This window comes from Ursus maritimus, unplaced genomic scaffold, assembly GCF_017311325.1.
Source record: "Ursus maritimus isolate PB19 unplaced genomic scaffold, ASM1731132v1 scaffold_5, whole genome shotgun sequence".
Classification (NCBI taxonomy): domain Eukaryota; kingdom Metazoa; phylum Chordata; class Mammalia; order Carnivora; family Ursidae; genus Ursus; species Ursus maritimus.
The window spans coordinates 67638073-67657821 of NW_024426663.1; the positions used below are offsets into that span (position 1 = coordinate 67638073).

At 41.3% G+C, this 19749-nt stretch overlaps 1 protein-coding gene and 1 long non-coding RNA gene across 9 annotated transcripts in view; one reads left to right on the top strand and one right to left on the bottom strand.

Moving 5' to 3' along the window:
• CSNK1G3 (casein kinase 1 gamma 3) overlaps positions 1–2373 on the bottom strand; it is a 109670-nt gene extending 107297 nt beyond the window's left edge. For 6 of the 8 annotated variants that reach the window (XM_040622532.1, XM_040622530.1, XM_040622528.1 and 3 more), the window contains exon 1: positions 1922–2048. The gene's annotated coding sequence lies outside the window, so the exon portion shown is untranslated. Of the gene's footprint in view, positions 1–1921 lie in introns of all 8 variants that reach the window. The other 2 variants (XM_040622534.1, XM_040622533.1) reach the window with 1 other exon arrangement.
• A 123-nt stretch (positions 2374–2496) lies between these two features.
• Positions 2497–19749, top strand: part of LOC103670538 — a 38516-nt gene continuing 21263 nt past the window's right edge. Inside the window, exons 1-2 of the long non-coding RNA XR_570587.2 lie at positions 2497–2555; positions 2820–2914. This is a non-coding gene — a long non-coding RNA (uncharacterized LOC103670538). The remainder of the gene's footprint in view (positions 2556–2819; positions 2915–19749) is intronic.

Sequence of the window (19749 nt, forward strand, 5' to 3'; positions counted from 1 at the left end):
ATGGTAAAGGTCTGGGTTGAACAGAACTATTCCTTGATTTTAATTCCAGTCTTTGTATTTGAAGGAATAAATGAATACCATGTGTTGAAGATTTTGTTAAGAGTTAACGCTTTGTAAATCTAACAATGAAAATGTCAATAATTACATAACGCATTAATTTCTGAGTGGATGAATGGCAGAAGAGGTCACTGAGCACAGTAAATCATCACTGAAGATTATAATTTTCTAAGATTCTCCCCAAAAAGTCTCATATATATCAACATTAAAATTAACCTTTCTGTCCCCATTCTAAAGAGAAGTACTAATACCAGATGCATATGCATAAATGCAAGCTCACTGGAAGCCAAAGTGTGTACATTCCAGAGAATCTATACCAAAGCCATGCAGTTTATTTGATAATATCTTTCTTTCAATGCCAATAAATACGATTTTCACCTTATGTGCAATGATAAGGGCTAATATATACAAAATATACTTTATCTTAGCTCAGAATACAGCCAGAGCAAAGTTTGGAAAGAGTTATGAAATAACACTAAGCAGAACTCTCCACCCCACCCCGAAAAATGTTACTAAGAATGTCACCAACTGTAACTGATTTTTGGTGGAAAATGGTTTCTTAAACTGGCCTCCTATCTTTCTAACCCTAACTCATTCTTATAATTTGTGCTATTTTCCTCCACTTTTTATTTATAGGGAAAGCAAATGTTCTTCAAAAATACATCCACAGCTTTAGAAATTAAATGTTTTTAATTTTAAAAAGTATTCCAACTCAGATGTAGTTCAACATCTTTTACTGTGAGCAAATGTCATTCACTAGTAACTGCACAAGAAATAAATATTGACTTATTTTCCTAACTTATTAAAAATCAGAAGGTTTTTCATTTTCCAATTAAAGTCGACCTTCTAAAACAAAAGGTTAAAAAGGGGTCACTTATTGGCCAGCCTCCGTACTCATTACAACAGAGTTACAACTAATTCGCACAGTGTAGCAACAGTAGCCATCACACACACACACACACACACTCTCTCTCTCTCTCTCTCTCTCTCTCTCTCTCTCTTTTTCTCTCTCCCACCCATTAACTTTTCCTCCTTCCCTGGGAAAACTGGAATGATCCTAACACAGGCCTAACTACCCCCACCCTACGAGCACACACACACATCTCCACCACCACCCCAAAGAAAAGAAACGTAGGAGCAAGGGACCAAGAGCACCGACGCTTCGGTGTGTCACTTCCTCTGCATGTGGGATAAACAAACAAACCAGAACCTTAACAGTAGCCAGCACAGAAATTGTGTTACCCCCGACTAATGCCTTGGTTAAGTTTTGAGCTAAGTCAAAAGCTCTATCAAATAGGTAAATCCCTGCCCCCCACCCCCAACAGACACCCCAGCGGGAAGTTTACCCCTGAAATGAAGGCTGGCCCCTGACACCTCCTTCCAGCAGCCCGATGCCTCCCTCCCTCCTGTCCAAACCCCCACTCCGAGGATAATTGTCTGGACACAATCAAGAGCGCCGGGGCTGCGCTCCCGACCTCAAAACCCCTCCCCGCAGAAGCCCCCGCCTTCTCCCGGCTCGCCCACCTCCCCCGCGTCCCCACTAGCGCCGCACCGCTCGGCAACTACTGCACCCGCCCGGCCCGCCGCCCGCGGCCCCCTCCTCTGCCGCCCAGCCCTCGGCGCCCTCACCCCCGGCCGCGGCCCCTCCCGCCCGTTCTCCCTCCCTCCGCGCCGCCTGCTCTCCCGGGTCCTCGCCCACCCCTCTTCCGCGGCCCCCGCCTGCGGCGCCGCCCCCGCCGCACCCTAGCCCTCCCAGCCCGGGACCCCAGCCCACCCAGCCCCACCCGGGAAGGAGGGAGCCGAGGCGAGGCTGCCGCCGGGCCGGGGCCAGCCGGCCGCGCGCCACCGCGGAGGGGGGCTTTACCTCAGAGGCGCGGCCGCGAGCTGCTGGGTCGGTCCCGGGCGCGGGCGGCGCCCCCTGCTCCGTCAGTCAGCGGCGGCGGGGGCGGCGGCGGCGGCACATCACACCCGCCGGCGACCGGAGGAGGAAAGCAAGCCACGCAGGGAGGGAGCGAGCGAGGTAGGGGGGGAAGGAACGAGCGAGGGAGGGAACGCAGCTCGGCTCGGACTCGCTCCCTGCACTCCTGCCGGTGCCTTCTACCGCCGCCTCTGGCCGGAGAGTCGCCGCCCGGGCCGCTGCTGTCGCCACCGATGCAGCCGGGAATGAATGCACAGCGGCGCCTCGCTTATCCGGAGGTCAAACATCCTTCTGCCTCGGGCATCCGGATCGGCGCCGGACCCGGAAGTGAACGCATGGAAAAAAAATAAAAAAGGAAAGCGTCTCTCTAGCGGCGGCGGCCCCCAAGCTCCCGCATCAGCGAAAAGAGCCGAGTAGAGCCGAAGATTACAGCGACTTGCTCGGATTGGCCGGCTCGCCGACCGGAAGAAAGGCGGCACGTTCATTGGCTGGCAAGGCCTATAAAAGCCAAGCCACGCCTCCATCCCCACCTCCGCACAAGTGGTGCGTGAGGGGGAGCGTGGAGTAATAGTGGATACGGGTACGTTTCTCTGGGCGAGGTTAGGAGAGGAGAGGCTTGGCCAGGTCTCTGGGGGAGAACTGGGAGAAAACGATCCTATTATGAAGGACAGCTACTAAAAATTCCGCGGCTCGGGTGAGCAAAGAGCCTAAGAGCGCCATTGTGCCAAGTCAGGTTCTCGAGGCATTGCCGAGCACAGCCCTCCAGGTGCAGAATTTTAGGGCCCTGGCCTAAGGGAGTGACCTCACCTGGTTAACATTTTCCCCCACTTTTTTCTGACCTCAGTGCTACAGCAAGGATGCAGCTGCTTGGAACTATGAGTTGTGGCTCACGTTTGCATCTCATTTACGGTCTATCGAGAACTCCGTTTGTGAGCTCAGGTAATCAATCCTTGGAACTGTATAACGTGATAGTTATTATTCAGTGTTGTAAATGAACCTCCTGAAGTTTCGAGAGGCCAAACATCACTCAGGTTATCAAGTTGTAGAGCACAAAGTGGAACCGGTGTTTTCTCACTCCAGTTTGCAGTCCCATCTGCCCCATACTCTGTCTTTACAGATGGTTAAGTAGGATGAAGATATGGCACTGTGAAAAACCGCTGTGGAAGTCGATCCGCCATGAAGGCGTTTGTAGAGGACTCTGAAAATATGTTTTTTAATTGTTAATTATTACCTAATATTACTTATGTCTAAAGATCTTTCAAAAGTCAGACATTAAGATGTGCATGAAGAAAAATCACAGCCCAGCGCTGTTAAAAATTCATTTATCAAACATTTTTATGTTTCGATACACTGTATCAAGAAAGATGAGCTCTCCGCCTCTCTCTCTCACTCAGGAAAAACTTAAAAGTCTCCAATGAAACAAATGCACTTTAAAATCATGGAGGATTTATCTTTTTCTCCCTCCATACTGTACCAGACTGATGATAAGGTTCATGTGTAAACTTCAGAGGTGTAGTTATATGGAAAGATGCTGTTTTTGGTTTTGTTTGTTTTAATTACAATATGTTTTTAACATTTTTTTTTTAACTCTCTTTTCACGCTCTTTCCTAAACTGGAGGTGAAGTGACTGCTATTACTTGGTACAGATAATAAGAGTACTGCTTCTGTGTTTGCCACACCACCATCATTTTATTAGAAGCAACTAAGATTTTTGTCTGCTCAGACTAGAGAATAATTTGCCTATTCAAATTACATATCCCAAAGTTTCTCATCTATCCCAGGGTCTAATACCAGACAGGAAACAAAGTTAATCCTATCTCAATAAATGAAAGAAATGTCTGCAATACAGGGAACTATAAAAACTGTCATTGACAACCAGCAAACCATTTTATACTCTCTGCCTCAAAAAAACAAAGTTTAAATTAAGAACACCTCGTACCCATCTCTCCAAGTCCAATAAATGTTTAAGAAATGTAGGTATATAAATATATGATCAAATCACATGTTCAGATAGGGATAGGAATAAAGGTTTACTTTTTTTTTTTTTAAGATTTTATTTATTTATTCGACAGGATAGAGATAGCCAGCGAGAGAGGGAACACAAGCAGGGGGAGTGGGAGAGGAAGAAGCAGGCTCATAGCAGAGGAGCCTGATGTGGGGCTCAATCCCCTAACGCCGGGATCACGCCCTGAGCCGAAGGCAGACGCTTAACCGCTGTGCCACCCAGGCGCCCCAAGGTTTACATTTTTAACACTTAAGATTCTTGTTAAACTTAGGCCTAGAAATTGCTATAGATTAAAACTGGCAAGTAACCTAGGTAGGAGGCCAATGAGATTTTCATATAATTCTTTTGTAAGAAAAATATGGCGATATGAAAATCGCTTACGTTAAGGAAAAGCCGCAGGCATCTCAACCAGAACTCGTTGTTTTGCAACATAATGTCTCAACATAAGCAGACAATCACAAATTTGATGTATATTATACATCAAATACAGCTAATTTTTGTTTCCTATCATTGCCACTCTTCAAGTATTTATATTCTATTAATATTTTTCATTTTTCCAAAACAGTGTCACATTTCCCCCCCCCCAGAACTTTATTCTGTTCAATGTAGATCTCTGTTTATACAAGTAAATATTTGTTCCAATATTTAGGCATGCAACAACTATAATGATTTCCATGAAAAACAGGATGAAACAGCCAACAAAAGTTTTGCCCATATATTTCTATTAAAATGAGGGGGGTTACTTCAAAATGACTTCAGTCTAAGACTACCATAAATTTCTTAGAAAAAAAATCAGGAATTGAGTTTGAGGGAAAAAAAGAAAGTAAAATTTCTGGGGGCCTTGATTTCACATCTGAAACAGTATAAATATCCCAGTGTCTCCCTTACATGTTTTGATTCTTCTCTTTCTCTTCCTCTCACTCTTCGCATGCTCACTTTGGTACCTAGCCCCACCTACACAACACACACACACACACACACGCACACACCCATGGAGAGAGTGTAGAATTAAAGCCTTCAATTAAAATTTTAAGTAGGAAAAGTATTCCATGTCCTTCTTTATCACACTTGAAGTTTTACTGCTTATTTTAAAAAAAAGGGAAAATGTCCAGCTTTACTCTCCACAAAATAACCCACATTCTCTCTCAAGCAAAGCACTTGTAGGGCATGAAAAGAAAGCATACTGTTGGGGCACCTGGGTGCATCAGTCAGTTAAGCATCCAACTTCTGATTTCCACTCAGGGCATGATCTCAGGGTCCTTAGTTCGGGGATCCGTGCTCAGCAGGGAGTCTGCTTGAGATTCTCTCTCTCCCTCTGCCTCTACCCCTCTTCCATGCATGCACTCTTTCTCAAACACTCTCTATATCTGAAATAAATAAAATTTTTTTAAAAAGCATTTTGCCAAAAATTTTTGATGTCCAAATTCCTAGTGTATCCTTAAAGATTATGAGAGCACTGACACACAGGTTTGTGCTATAGTCATTTAGTCCCTACACCTCGTTCATACTATTAAAATAAGCCAAACTTGTTTTGCACAAATTGATCAAGAAATAACCCCCAAATACAAACAGGCAGCAAAGATGAACCTAGCCTTCTACTTTGGTGCAGTGTATCAACTATGTGGCCAATCTGGCTGGGTTAAATAAAAGGCAGATATTTTCCAACTAACAATGTAACCACCAACGCTCGAACAAGTTCCATTTATATTATTCCATCTGAGTCTGACAATCCTGTGAAGTAATATAGTAGCTGTTATCATTTTTCCCTGTTAGGAATGAGGGATGATGGGCTCATAAAGGTTAATTCACTTGCCCAAGATCACGCAACAATTGATAACCTGTTAAATATAAAATACAAAATTATGAGATTAAAATTATTTGCAAAACCTTTCAAAAAAAAAAAAAAAAAGGAAACATTCATTCTCTTCTTCCAAGTATTTTATTTAACCATAATGGTAAACCCAGGATGGTGATTTACTTATTGACAGAGGGTAGGGCCCAAGGCATTGGCAAACCACTTGTTCCTTTTTCAATATTATCCTTAAGGTAAACTACCCGGAAGAAAGATATAATTAAGAAAAAGTAAATGCTCAAATAGAAGAAGGAAGGATACAAAATTGTATAATAGTAGCCAGAGCCTGGGAGCAGAGCAAAGTATTTTACTAAGAGTGGGAAGATAACCTCTTACCCAGTCAAGCCTGCAGTCAAGGGGAGGGAAAGGAAGGATGCCAGGAGAAAGGGAGTCAAAGACAACAGCCAGGTACAAGAATCACAAAACTTTTCTAAAAGGCTTTATTGTATCTTATAATAATAATCTTAAGTAATGTTTGGGGCGCCTGGGTGGCTCAGTTAGTTAAGCATCTGCCTTTGGCTCAGGTCATGATCCCCATATGAATTTGGTTGGGGGGAGGGGGACACAATTCGGTCTATATCAGTCCTTGAAGGAATAATTTCTATGTATAATATACCATCTATAAATGAAAGAGATGTTAAAGGTTAGACAGGATATTTATTAGGGAAGACAACTTGTGGACAAATAATCTTAAAACTTCATACAGGAAAAGAATATATTCTTAAGAGAAAGAACTTCAATAAAGAAAACTGCCTATAGAGGCAAGCTATAAACACCATGAAAAGTGTAAAAGAGTCTTGCCAAAAAAAAAAAAAAAAAAAGGCTAAATGTCTAGTTAGGCAATTTAATTTTTGTTTTTTTCCATTAGGAGGCCTGAATTTTGGCAGCTTTTAAACAAATTTGGCTATCTGAAGAATGTTTTATGATAAATGGGAGAGGTAGAGTTAGCTAAAGCTGTGATTTTTTTTCCTTTTTTTTTTTTTTTTTTGGTGTTGGTTTTAAGAACAGCTTGAATTCTGGGTAATATGTGAATCTAAGGTTTAGAGATGGTTGAGATGGTTGTAATGATTGGCCCCTGCTCCACTTTCCATAGCTTGGTATTCTTTTGCTCCCTACAGTTATATTTTCCGATAACTATCTCAGCAGCCCATCCCAGTACATGAGCCAAATCTGACCAAGACTGAGTGTCTCATCAGCCTTCACCTATGGGAATTACGCAGTCCTCCAGCTGAAGATTCAGAGTGCCACTCTGGCTAAGAGTATAGATTTCCAACTGTGCCACTTCCCTGTCTGCCCCCCCCCCCAATAATGTTTTCCCGGTTTATAGCCCTGAACTCCTCCTCTGGTGTCTTCTGGTTGAAGCTATAGGCTTTCCCAGAACCCCATCCAAGGTGGAAAATTATTCTCCAGTCCCAGTTCTGACTACACCCTAGGTCCCTGGCCAGGGTCTTGCTAGGATGGAACTTCTCCAAATACCACACACTGAGTGGGCTTACTGGATTACTATAACCTTCTTCTGGACAAGACCACATTGCTACCAAAGTTGTCTAAGTCATGTCTGACCTTCATGTGCCCTCTGGACAGGGGACAGAGGACTACCTTCTTGGGGTCAACATCTGTGTCTAATGATGTTTCTTTAGTCTCTGTCATGCTTGGTCTTAATTTCATCCCTCTCTTCGCCAAGCAGTACTGCGAATTCCTGACATGTCTTCATCTTCCCACCTGTTCCTATTATGCTATTGTTGCCATGTCCGACTGAACAAGATCGCTGGGTCCACAGAGGTCAAAACTGATGTGGGAGGATACCTTACTTAGAGCCTCACTTCCTTGTACTGCTCATCCGCCTTTCTAGTATAATCACAGGATTAGACTGCTGTTCAGTTTCCTCCTATCTTCCTTCCTTGTGCAATTTAAACCTTCTGAACCTCAGTTGGCTCATCTGTAAAATGAGTCAGTATTTCCTACATCACAGTGATATCAGGAAGATTAAATGCAATGTTATATCTGTAATGCGCTTACCCCAGTGTCTGGTGTAGTGGAAGCAGTAAATACATGTATGTTGTTAGCTATCACGTGACCCTTAGGCACCTGCATTTTCTAAACCAACATGAACTGTAATACAAAGTGGAAAATATCAGGTCCCAGGCTGGTCCCTAGCTTTATTTTTTTTAAGATCTTATTTATTTACTTGGGGGTATGGAGGAGGGGCAGAGAGAGAGAGAAGGAGAGAATCACAAGAAGACTCCCCCACCCCCACCCCCCTGCTGATGGGGGATCCCGACATGGAGTTTGATCCCACAACCCTGAGTTCATGACCTGAGCTGAAATCAAGAGTCAGAGGCTTAACCAGCTGAGCCACCCAGGCGTCCCTCTTCCCTAGCTTTAAAAGTCTAAGACATCTTCTTAATTCAGTCCATATATACAATGAACTATTACTCAGCCATCAAAAGAATGATCTCTCAACATTTGTAGCAACATGGACGGGACTGGAGGAGATAATGCTGAGCGAGATAAGTCAAACAGAGAAAAACAATTACCGTATGGTTTCACTCATTTATGGAACATAAGAAGTAGGAAGATCAGTAGGAGAAGAAAGGGAAGAAGAAGGGGGGGGTAAATAGAAGGGGGCATGAACCATGAGAGACTATGGACTCTGGGAAACAAACTGAGGGCTTCAGAGGGGAGGGGGTGGGGGAATGGGATAGGCCGGTGATGGGTATTAAGGAGGGCACGAATTGCTTGGTGCACTGGGCGTTATACGCAAGTAATGAATTATGGAACTTCACATCAAAAACTAGGGATGTACTGTATGGTGACTAACATAATATAATAAAAAAGTATTATAAAAAAATTTTTTTAAAAGATTTTATTTATTCGACAGAGAGAGAAATAGCCAGCAAGATAGGGAACACAAGCAGGGGGAGTGGGAGAGGAAGAAGCAGGCTCATAGCGGAAGAGCCTGATGTGGGGCTCGATCCCACAATGCCGGGATCACGCCCTGAGCCGAAGGCAGACGCTTAACCGCTGTGCCACCCAGGCGCCCCATAAAAATTTTTTTTTTAAATAAAAGTCTAAGACATATCATCAATGGGATTTGTGTCTGGAGGCAAAACATTATCTAAATTTGCCTCGGGCCCTATTTCACTTGCTTCTACCATGCGTAGTTGGTCATTTATGGTATAGTGGCTATCCAGCACCTGTTTATCCCCCAGATTTACTTTTGATGAATTTTCTCCCTCTCCCTGTTGTCCCTGACCAGGGGCTCTGCCTTCCTATAAGTCTAGTTTTAGGTGGGAGAGGAGTAATGGGGAACACATTGCCTAAACAATGCCAAATGGATCCTCTCCATGGGTTTGAATCTTGAGCAGAGGGACATGGAATCTAAAAACATTTGGAATGGCACCCCATTCCGAGAGCAGCACACACTTAACCTGGGATATAGGATCATATCCTAGCCTTTGGAGCATTTGATTTTGTTTTTGGTTTTTTGGGTTTAAGATTTTACCCTTTGGAGCCCCAACTAGGACCTCCTTTCCTGTCAATTCCGCACGATCTCCCACCCCCAATTGCCCTTCACACAATTCTGTTTTGCCTGCATTCCCCAGTGTACATTTCTGTTGTTTGCAACTGAAAAACCTTGATCACTAGGCTTTCATGCTGGCTTTTGGCTCAGCTCAGTGCCATCTCCTGCTTGTCTCCTTTCTTGTGTGGCCTGGTTCTGTGTCCACAGGAACACTTGAATTCCAAGCTGTGGTTCAGTCCTGCTTCGCTTCTTTGGCTTCTCCCTAATATATATAATCTCTGTCTTGCTGCTGTTGTGAGGTTCCCCGGCTTTAGGCTCATATTCTCCTGCTGGACAAAGCCACACCCTGCTGAAGCTTTGTTTTTCAAGGCAGCTGCCTTCTTCAGTCACCAAGAGCTCTACCTCAGCTTCTGGCAGAAACCCTGCCAGTTGCAGACCTAACTAACCCTTTGGGCTGTGACTTCATGCTTTATGTTCCGCCAGATATAACTGAGAAGAAACTTCAATCAAATGCCAATACTTGCTGCTTTCTAGAACTGTGACTCTCATTCGTATTAGTGTATATTTGTCAATTTATATTCATGATCATAAAGCCAATCTCTTTCTGTATCTCCTTTCCTTTCCATATATTACCTCTGTTCTTTTGATCTTGTTGACTCAAATCGGCAAAGACAAATCAGCTTGGTCTCTTTACAGTGGAACACATTCTGTCTTATGAAGTTACTACAGCTATTTCGGTACTTAGTGATGGAGTGGCCCTTGTTTTTGCAAGCTGCCTTATCAACTTTGTTCTGATCTTGGAATATTAAAGAGAATTGATGTATTCAGTGTTTGGGCTACAGTCCGGGGCTGCAGTCCTCAGTTTCCTCCTGCATGCCTTTAAACCTGACATTAATATCTTACCGGAAATCTATCGATGATGTTGAGTAGGCTACTGAGTCATGATCAAGGTTGCAGAAAAGAGAATAGAAGCTGTCTTTAGAATCATATCCAGATAACAGACAACCCAATTGTATGTGATTGTTATGGTAACTTCATAATAATAACAATAATAATAATAATTGTTGTTGTTAGTACTGAACTCAATAGACGAAAACATTGTTCACAGCAATAGAAATAATTATCTGGCAGATATTAAGATGATTGGTCAGTAGAGGGAAAGAAGTATGATTTTTATCCTGCGCATGTTAAATGATTTTTTAAAAAAGATTGTAATTCTAAGTGACTTTAAAATACAGTAATTGGACCATATATTCCTCATGGGATATATCATAAGGAAAAAAATTACAAAAAAAAAAGAGATATGGTTTTGTTTTGTGTTATTTTGATTTTTGAGTAATCATGTTGCTGGTAGCAGTGTTGATGTTGTTTTTCTGAGACGGTTATATATGTGCCGTGGGATAAGGCAAAATGAGTAATTGTGACGTATTTTAATCCTCCCATCCCTGGTGTTGATACAGATGGAAAAAAAAAAAAGACCACTAAACAGTCTTGTATCCTGAATTTGAATTGGAAATTCAAATATACTTGACCAAGGCCATGCACACACAAAAATCATCATGAACTCACGTGTATTTTCTATAGATGCTTTTTAGCTCAGTGCACTGCGTAGACTCTGAAACAAGCCCAGCTCAGTTGTAATGAACACCTTGGGCCCCCATGCTTTACAAATAGCGGAACCTTTGGAAGAAAGACAAGCAGAAAACGGCGTGCTATTAGTTTCCAACTGATGCTATGACAAATTACCAGAAATTTAGAGGCTTCAGAAAACACACATTTTCACGTTACAGATCTGGAGGTTGGAACTCCAAAATGGTTCTCACGGAGCTAAAATCTCAGTGTTGGCAGGGCTGTGTTTCTTCTGAAGGCTTTCAAGGAGAATTCCTTTCTTTGTGTTTCCCAGATTCTAGAGGCTTCCTGCATTCTTTGGTTAGGCCCCTTTTCATTTTTAAGGCCAGCATCACCACACTGAATTCTGCTTCTCCCCTCACACTCCTCTGCTTCTCGCTCTCCTGTCTTCCTCTTTCACTCAGAAGAACTCCTGTGATTGCATTGAGTCTGCCGGGGATAATCCAGGATAATCTCCCTGTCTCAAAATTCTTAACTTAATCTTAAAGCAAAGCCCCTTTTGTCATATGAGATCATATAGTCACAGGTTCTGGGGATTAATGTATGGATATCTTCAGGGGACATTATTCTGCCTTCCACTGGGACCAAGTGAAGTAGAAGGGCTTGAGCATTTCTTATGTTTTTAAATTTTTTTTAAATTTGAGGATAGGTGACACACAATGTTCCATTAGTTCACTGTGTTGTAATTCAGCTCCTCTGTACGTTATGCTGTGCTCATCACAGGTGTAATATCTGGCAGCATATAGTACTATTACAATATCATTGTAATATTATTATTGTAATATTATTGGCTATGCACCCTCTGCTGTTCCTTTTATTCCTGTGACTTATTCATTCCACAACCAGAAGCTTCTATACATCCCACTCCCTCTCACCCATTTGCCCAACGCTCTTCTCTGACATCCATCAGTTTGTTCTCTCTATATTTATTAGGCCTGATTCTGCTTTTTGTTTGCTTATTCATTTGTTTCATTGAGTTTGAGTATTTGTGGGTTTTTTTAAGATTTTATTTATTTATTTGACAGAAAGAAGAAGAGAGAGAACACAGGCAGGGGGAGGGGCAGAGGGAGAGGGAGAAGCAGGCTCCCCGCTAAGCAGAGAGCCCGATGTAGGACTTGAACCCAGGACCGTGGGATCATGACCTGAGCTGAAGACAGATGCTTAAGCAACTGAGCCACCCAGACACCGCAAGTATTTGTTTTTAAAAGGTAGATCCTAACGCCAGTTGCTGGAGGTAAGCACCCAATACTTATGAACATCACTCTTAGAATAATTTTGTCACTATCGCTTGCAAGCCTTATGTCATAGTAACTAGGATAGAGTGAAATTAACAACTACTGAGTGCCTAAAGAAAGTCAGGTACTTGCTAGAACACAGCTCTTTTAATTATCATAGATAGGTATCATTTTGTTCTTTTCATAGATGAGAAAAGTTAAGACTTGGAGAGAGTTTAAGAAGAGTGTTCAGGTGACTCTGCTAGTAAATGGCAGAGCTAGGATTTGAATACAGGGAGGTCTGACTCCAGAGTCCATGTATTTATGCTGCGGCTCCTGATGTGATAGGAGAGGTAAATAAGGAGACCCGGTGCATGCCATCCAGACTTAGGAATTACTTATGAAAACACTACTCCTCCAGATCGAAACTGGCAAAGGAATGAAGAAGGAGGGAAGGAAGAAGATAGGAAAGGAAAGAGGGATCCTAAATTAGTAATTTATACCAAGCTGATTTAGAGCAACTCTAAGTGCGTATCGGGGAGAGGGTCGGAGAAGGACAGGCAGAGGGAAAAGTAAGACCTTTTTCTATGCAAAGCTTAGAGAATTGTCGCATGTAGCACACTTCCAGGAAACAGCACCAGTCAGAGAACTTGCTGTGGTTTGTAGTCACAGTGCTTAATCAACTCTTCTTCCAAATGTCAAGTCCCAAAGAATGATAGGTTCCTCAAACCAAAGAATCAATATTTACTTGTGTACAATTGGCTTCATGGTATAGTACATTGCTCTTTTCAGCCACGTATGTATACAATAGTTATGAATTAATTTTTGTCAACATTCTCCAACTTTCAACTGCTTAAAATTCTATATACCAGGTACTCTTTTCAACTAGTTTATCCTCAAGGACTCCATAGGAAGTTACAGTATTTGAAATTAGTGTTTGTTCGAACATGCCCTGGTTAGACTTGGCTTTGTAAGAGGATGTCAGTGTATTAAAGGGCCTGCCATTAATTAGCAAGAGAGGTTATTTGTTTGGGAGTATAACTTTAAACTGCCTCGTTACATGATACTTACTGAAAATGAATCCAATATTTTTTTTTTTTTTTGGTGGTTCCTCCGCTGCCCCCCAAAACACACATTCATAGACTTGCTTTACCAAACCCTTCCTTTCTGTGCCGATGTGGCTTACATCGAGGGACCTTATAAGGAACAGCCCTATGAAACTCATTATAGGAATTACTATAAGAATATGTTTAGGGATGACATTTGCTATATCATATCATGTCTTCCCCATGAGGACCCAAGGAACAAATTTCTTAGTTACAAACTCAGGTGGAGCCATGCTTCTTTTCAACAGCTAGTTTGGTTTCATCTTCGGATGTCATAAATCATTTAATTGACATGTCTACTTCTGATGCTAATTTCTAGGAAGCCTAGAACCAGCTTTGTAACCTGTTTCTAAATAGTTCATGTACCTTATGACATGCATGTGGGTTAACCAACTCTGGAATAATCTTGTTTTATAAATTCTTACTCCTCCCCGCCCCTTACTTTTCTCTTGTTATACTGTAAGTATTTGCATGAACTGCAGAGTAATAATGAAGCAGAGTGTTGAATACACATGAACAAATGTTCTATTTGTTGATGTGGCACATTCCATGAAAATGATCAGTTTTTATCCTTTTCCAAATGTGGAGAGTGTATCTGGGCTAGTCTGACCTAGATATGCCACTCCTAAATTTCACACTAGGAGTTCCAGAGAGTACCTCAAGGAGACACACATTCACATCTTTTGAAGCAGCCGAAACCGAGGTACAGGGAAACCTGTACGACTGTCAAGACAAATGTGCTCTTAAATTATTTTTCACAGATAAAACAGTATTTTCAAATCTAGTCCCAGACAAAGAAGCAAGGGCAGGCAGGTAGGCATTTGCATAAGAAGATGCTCTTCACATGGGCATTCTTTATATATTGCCTCAAAATGTGTAATAGCTGGAACTTATTTATTTGGCGGTGGCTAATGATTCTCCCAACAACTATCACTAGAACCATCACTAGTGATTGAAAAACAGGTAGCGTTAAGTACAAAATAACTCTCATTACACATTGAATAACTATAATACAAATACTAATAATAGCACAGATAGCACTGAACATTTATTGAGTGCCTACCATACGCCAAGTACTTACTTAATTTTCAGAACCCCAGTAAGTATGGACTTCTGTTAAGTCCATTTTGCAAGCGAGGTATGTAAAGGCAAGCCACTGGAGAATACTAGAAAAGGCCTGACAGAAATCAATTTCCATTTGAAGAAGATCCCTCCCGTGGGTCTGATGGGACAAGACTGTACAGTCAGCCATTTAGGAGATGATTCTAACAATGTATGCACGGTGTGCTGGCCAGGACCAGAGAGGTAATAATGGGGGGACAGAGAGGTATTGGATTCAGAATATAATTAACGTGTGTGTGTGTGTGTGTGTGTGTGTGTGTGTGTGTGTGTTACGGCACACCATTTTTCTTTCTCAAAGCCAATAGCCTTTCATTAGGCTAACTGAAGGTTATCTCATGTCAAGTGTTCAGAATCCGAAGTGCCCCTGTCATGCCAGTCCATGCTGAGGGTGAAGCCAGGGCCTTCTGTTCCTGATGATTTCATGCCACCCTTGTGGGCTGCCTTCCAACGAAGGGTTGTGATTTTGTCGTGGGGAGAATGAGGGAAAACTGCCTCCTTCCTTACTCTGTTCGTTTTTGGCAGATGCCACGTCAGTTCTCCACTGAATAAACCATCATAACCACTGTGTTGAGGAACACAGGGGAGCAAATGTTAGCGAGACCAAAACTCAGAAACAGCCTAAGATCCAAAACCTCTTGGTGATTTCTTGACTTTTCCTTTCTCCCTGCCTCCCACCACCCCTCCCCCCGAATACAGTTTTCCCACTTAACGTAAACCATGCAGCAGGGACTCTAACATCTTGGAAAGTCTGAGGTGAAAACGTGAGAAACAGCTTTAATCTTTGTCACATCTCAGCCGAAGGAACGTGACTCAAATGAGTTTCTCGTGGGTGACCAAATCTATGCTGTTGAAAGACAAGATGTGTCTCCGAATGATCTAGCAGGGTGTCGTAGACACTCCAGCTCTGCCAAAGTTCTAATTCTTACCCTCTTCTTGCTTCAAACGTATTTCCTCCCTTTATGATCTCTCCATTGTGGTCTCACTAATATGAGTTTCCCATATATCTCTCTACTGTCTGCAAGGAGATTATATGTTTTATGGATTCTCTAATGTGGTGTGAGACTGCCACTGTGTCATTGGGCAAGCCCTAACACGATTCAGGAGGGGGTGGGCAGTCACAAAGGGTGTCACTCAAAGTTTGTAGCTGTCCACATTCTAAACATATGTGTGTGTGATATAATATGCCTTTACAATGTATACATATAATACGTGTTATATGGCATATATATGTGTATAATATATAAATGTGTTTATGTATATTACATATAATGGAAAGATAGGTAGGTGTTTTGTTGTGGAGTATGGTTGTTTTCATATTACCCGTCAACCCATACATACTTTTGGTGACATTAACTCCATATGTGAGCAAACAAATTGAACCACATTAACCTCCAAAAACCTCCTGGACGCATGTCCTTTTCAGAGTAAAGTTTTGTTGCTCTCTGGTGAAGTAAATGGTTTTTTCTACCTTTAATTCCTTCCCTTTTTACAAACTATAGACTCCCAGATCATTTTAAACAGATCTCAGATTGGATTATGAGGACTGGCTTCATAAAATCATTGGAAGTAAAGTGCAGGAAGTGAAGGGTACCTCTGTTTTTGGAAGGGAGGTCAGATCTGAGTGTCATGAAATAAATTCCACTTTAATCCCACTTCTAGAACCTGAGCTAATCTCAAGGTCACTCTTTGTTTCAAATCACCTTCATCTTGGGCCTCTCTACGTTAGAACAAAGTCCCTATGATCATTTCTCCCAAACCTTTTTAGTTACCTTTCCTGTTCCCCACACCAACCCACTTCAATACACACACAAGCCACCCCATTAACCAGAATGATGTGAGCTTCTCAGGTGACCCTTGACCAAAGTTAGTTCTCTAAATATCTTCGAGGTTAGGAGTAAGAACAGCTTCCTGCAATTACCAATCTCTAGACATCACCTTCCCTATCTTACCTGCCAGATCTTACAATACTTTAATTTTTTTTTAATGCCTTCAGTAAATCACCTGTGTTTCAAGGCAGCTTTGCCTTTGACACAATTCCTAGCCTTCTTTTGATATTATAGTTTCTCCTGAGCTATTCACCACCTAAGTATCTGGTCCTATTTTATTGTTCTCTGGTTGCTTGGGACTGCTTTACCCATTACTCGAGCAGCAGTTCACGCTCTACACCCTTCTCCAACCCAGATTTCCCAATGCAAACCAAATTAGCTTGTATGCCCAACTCAGTGTACTTTTACTTCTGAAACATGACATAGTAGAAGTTTCCTGAAGTTAGCAACGGAAGACCTAAGTTTACGCATTCCATCATTGGTGTGTAACCTTGGACAAGACACTAAATTCATTTGAGCCTCAGTTACCACACCTGTAAAATGAGACTGGTACTAAAACCTACTTTCCAGGACTTTTGTAAAGATCAAACAGCACCAGCCACGTTGAGAGGTCTGTAAACTACACACGACTATACATAGGCAATCCTCATTATCACACAGACTTTCTGGGTACATTTCTCTATCTCACAGTGGCCTAATGATGATTGTAGCAGACTAGTTAAGAAGTTAATTTAAAAGAGGTAGGACCTTCCTCAGTTCCTCCTCTCAAATCACAAATGTAAGAGACCACTTACTCCACCAATGTGAGTTAAATCCGGTGGTATGGCGGTCAGTGTTTAACTACTGGCTCTCTGAAGGGAGCTGTGATTTGCAGAATTGGTTCATTTCCATGGTGTAAATATTCCCACCATGGCCAATGTCAAGCTACCAATGTGGTATCAACCATCTTACAAAATTCCTTGTTGTTGGGCAATTGGCTGTCTAGCACAACACTGTTTCAATCTGCCTGGTTACCATACTAAGAATACCTCTTGGTAACAACAGAGGTCCTACCAAAAAAAAAAATTCTGAATATTGATGCTCGCCAAGAGTAGCTTTTTTCCTTTATTCTTTATCACTTAGAAATCACAAAATACACTTCTCTATAATAATATCCTGTTTGATAGCGAAACTCTTGCAAATAAAGACCTCCTTTATTTTCCTCATTAGCAAAATTGTTCTTTGATGCTCAGGATACCATTTCATTTTAATTTAATTAACTCTCAAGGGTTTAAAGACCATGGAGTACGTTTTGAAAAATTAACAGATAACACAATGACTGTGAAAAAGTTGAAATCATAATCACACTTACCATACCTATAAAATTAGTACCAACTACAAAATATTTCCTAATGATATGTATTTTTTAAATATTAACTATGGTCTCTGCATTTTAGATACTGGATATTGAAGTATCTCTTTGCGTTTGCTTTGTCTTTCATGGGCTGACGGTTCTCTGATGGTTGATGTTATAACAAGATGATCACCATGGAGAGATTGCATTGGCAATATGCCCACCGCTCCAAATGCACACATGCTTCTGAGAATTGATGTGGTTTCCACTGACTCTTGGAGGTGGGAGTGCCAGGGGAATTCTGGCTGACTCAGACCATTTCCAAATTGAAGGGCTGTTAGGCATGTAATTTCTGGTCTGCTTGCATGTTTGAATTAACTTCACTGCATTCTCATACATTAATTTATTATTGATGTTATTGTCTTGGGATCCTTACTGCCATTTTAGACCTACCCCTTGATTAGACTTAAACCCTTAAAGAACTTTCTATAGACAATGGATGAACTAGGGAAGATTACAACCTCAGAACTAAGTTCAAATGGAAATCATATTGCCACATTGCAATGAAAACCGTATTGATACACTGAGCCTTTTGGCATACCATCAGACATAGGTTTATCTATTTATGGTCTGAGCTGTTCTACATATTCATCTTATACAGAAAAAAAGAATGTGAACACAAATTGATATTTTCATTTATTTCCTTTTGGCTCTCTTCCAGTCTACACCAAGGGGGACAACAGAGATTAAGGTATCTTATAAATCATCATACCAAAAAAAATTCATGTTTGAAGGTTGCTTATAGGAAGCCTTTTGAAACTGTGCTGAAAGGAGCATTGGACAGGTGATATTTAACGTATCTTGGAATGATTTATATTTTACCTTCCTCACAATGACCTTAATTATTGTAAAAAGGATACAGTTGGCAGTGTAGAAAACTTAACGTCCCAGTATATTGTACCACGATTTGGTTCAGCACAAACATGGAAAATAGATGTGGATGGCCAAGGTCTTCTTATAATTTATGTTTTTATTAAAAATTATATTTTCTTGGGACACCTGGGTGGTTCAGTTGGTTAAGCACAATCCCATGGCTCCATCCCAGGACCCTGGGATCATGACCTGAGCCGAAGGCAGATGCTTAACCGACTGAGCCATGTAAGCATCCCTGGATGGATCATTTGTATAAAATTATCTCAGATTATTTTATTCTGTACACATTTTTCAGTGTCTGAAATTAGAGCAATAAGGTGTATACACTTGTAACCAACTTCCTTTTAATTGTCCTAAATTTACAAACGCTAAGCTTCAGTATATAAAGCTGACTTTTGGTCCTTCTAATTGAAATTTCTATTGAAATAATTATAGATTCACATGCATTTATAAGATATAATACAGAGAGATCCCTTGCACACAGTTTACCCCAATGATAACATTTTGCTAAATTACAGGATAGTATCACAACCAGAATATTGGCATTAATACAACCCACCAATTTTATTCAGATTTCCCCAGTTTTATTTGTACTCAGTTGGGTGCATATGTGAATTTCTATACAATATTGTCACTTGTGTAGGTTCATATATCCACCACACTTGTGATAACTACACTACAAGGATCCCTCCTTTCTTTTTATTTTATTTTTTTCAAAGATTTACTTATTTCTTTTTTTGAGAGAGAGAGAGAACAGGGGAAGGGGTAGAGGGGGAGGGAGAGAGAATTCCCAAGCTGACTCCCTGCTGAATGCAATGCCTGATGGGAGTGGGAGGGTGCACTCAATTCCAGGACCCTGACATCATGACTTAAGCCAAAATCAAGTGTCAGAACAATTTGAGGAGAATTGACATCTTTACTCAATTGAGACTTCCATTCTATGAATATGATATGTCTCTCCAGTTGGTTGTGTCTTCTTTGATTTTTTTTGTGTGCATTTTAGAATTTTTAGCATTTTAGAATTTTCAGCATACAGATTCTGTACATGACTTCTTATGTGCATATCTAAGAATTCCCTTTTCTTTGGAGCAATTATTAATGGTAATTGCATTAATAATTGTGTTTTCTGCATATTCATTGTTAGTATATAGAATGTATTTGATTTTTGTGTGTTGGTCTTATACTCTTAGATCTTGCTGAACTCCCTTAATTGTTGTGGGGGTTTATTTTG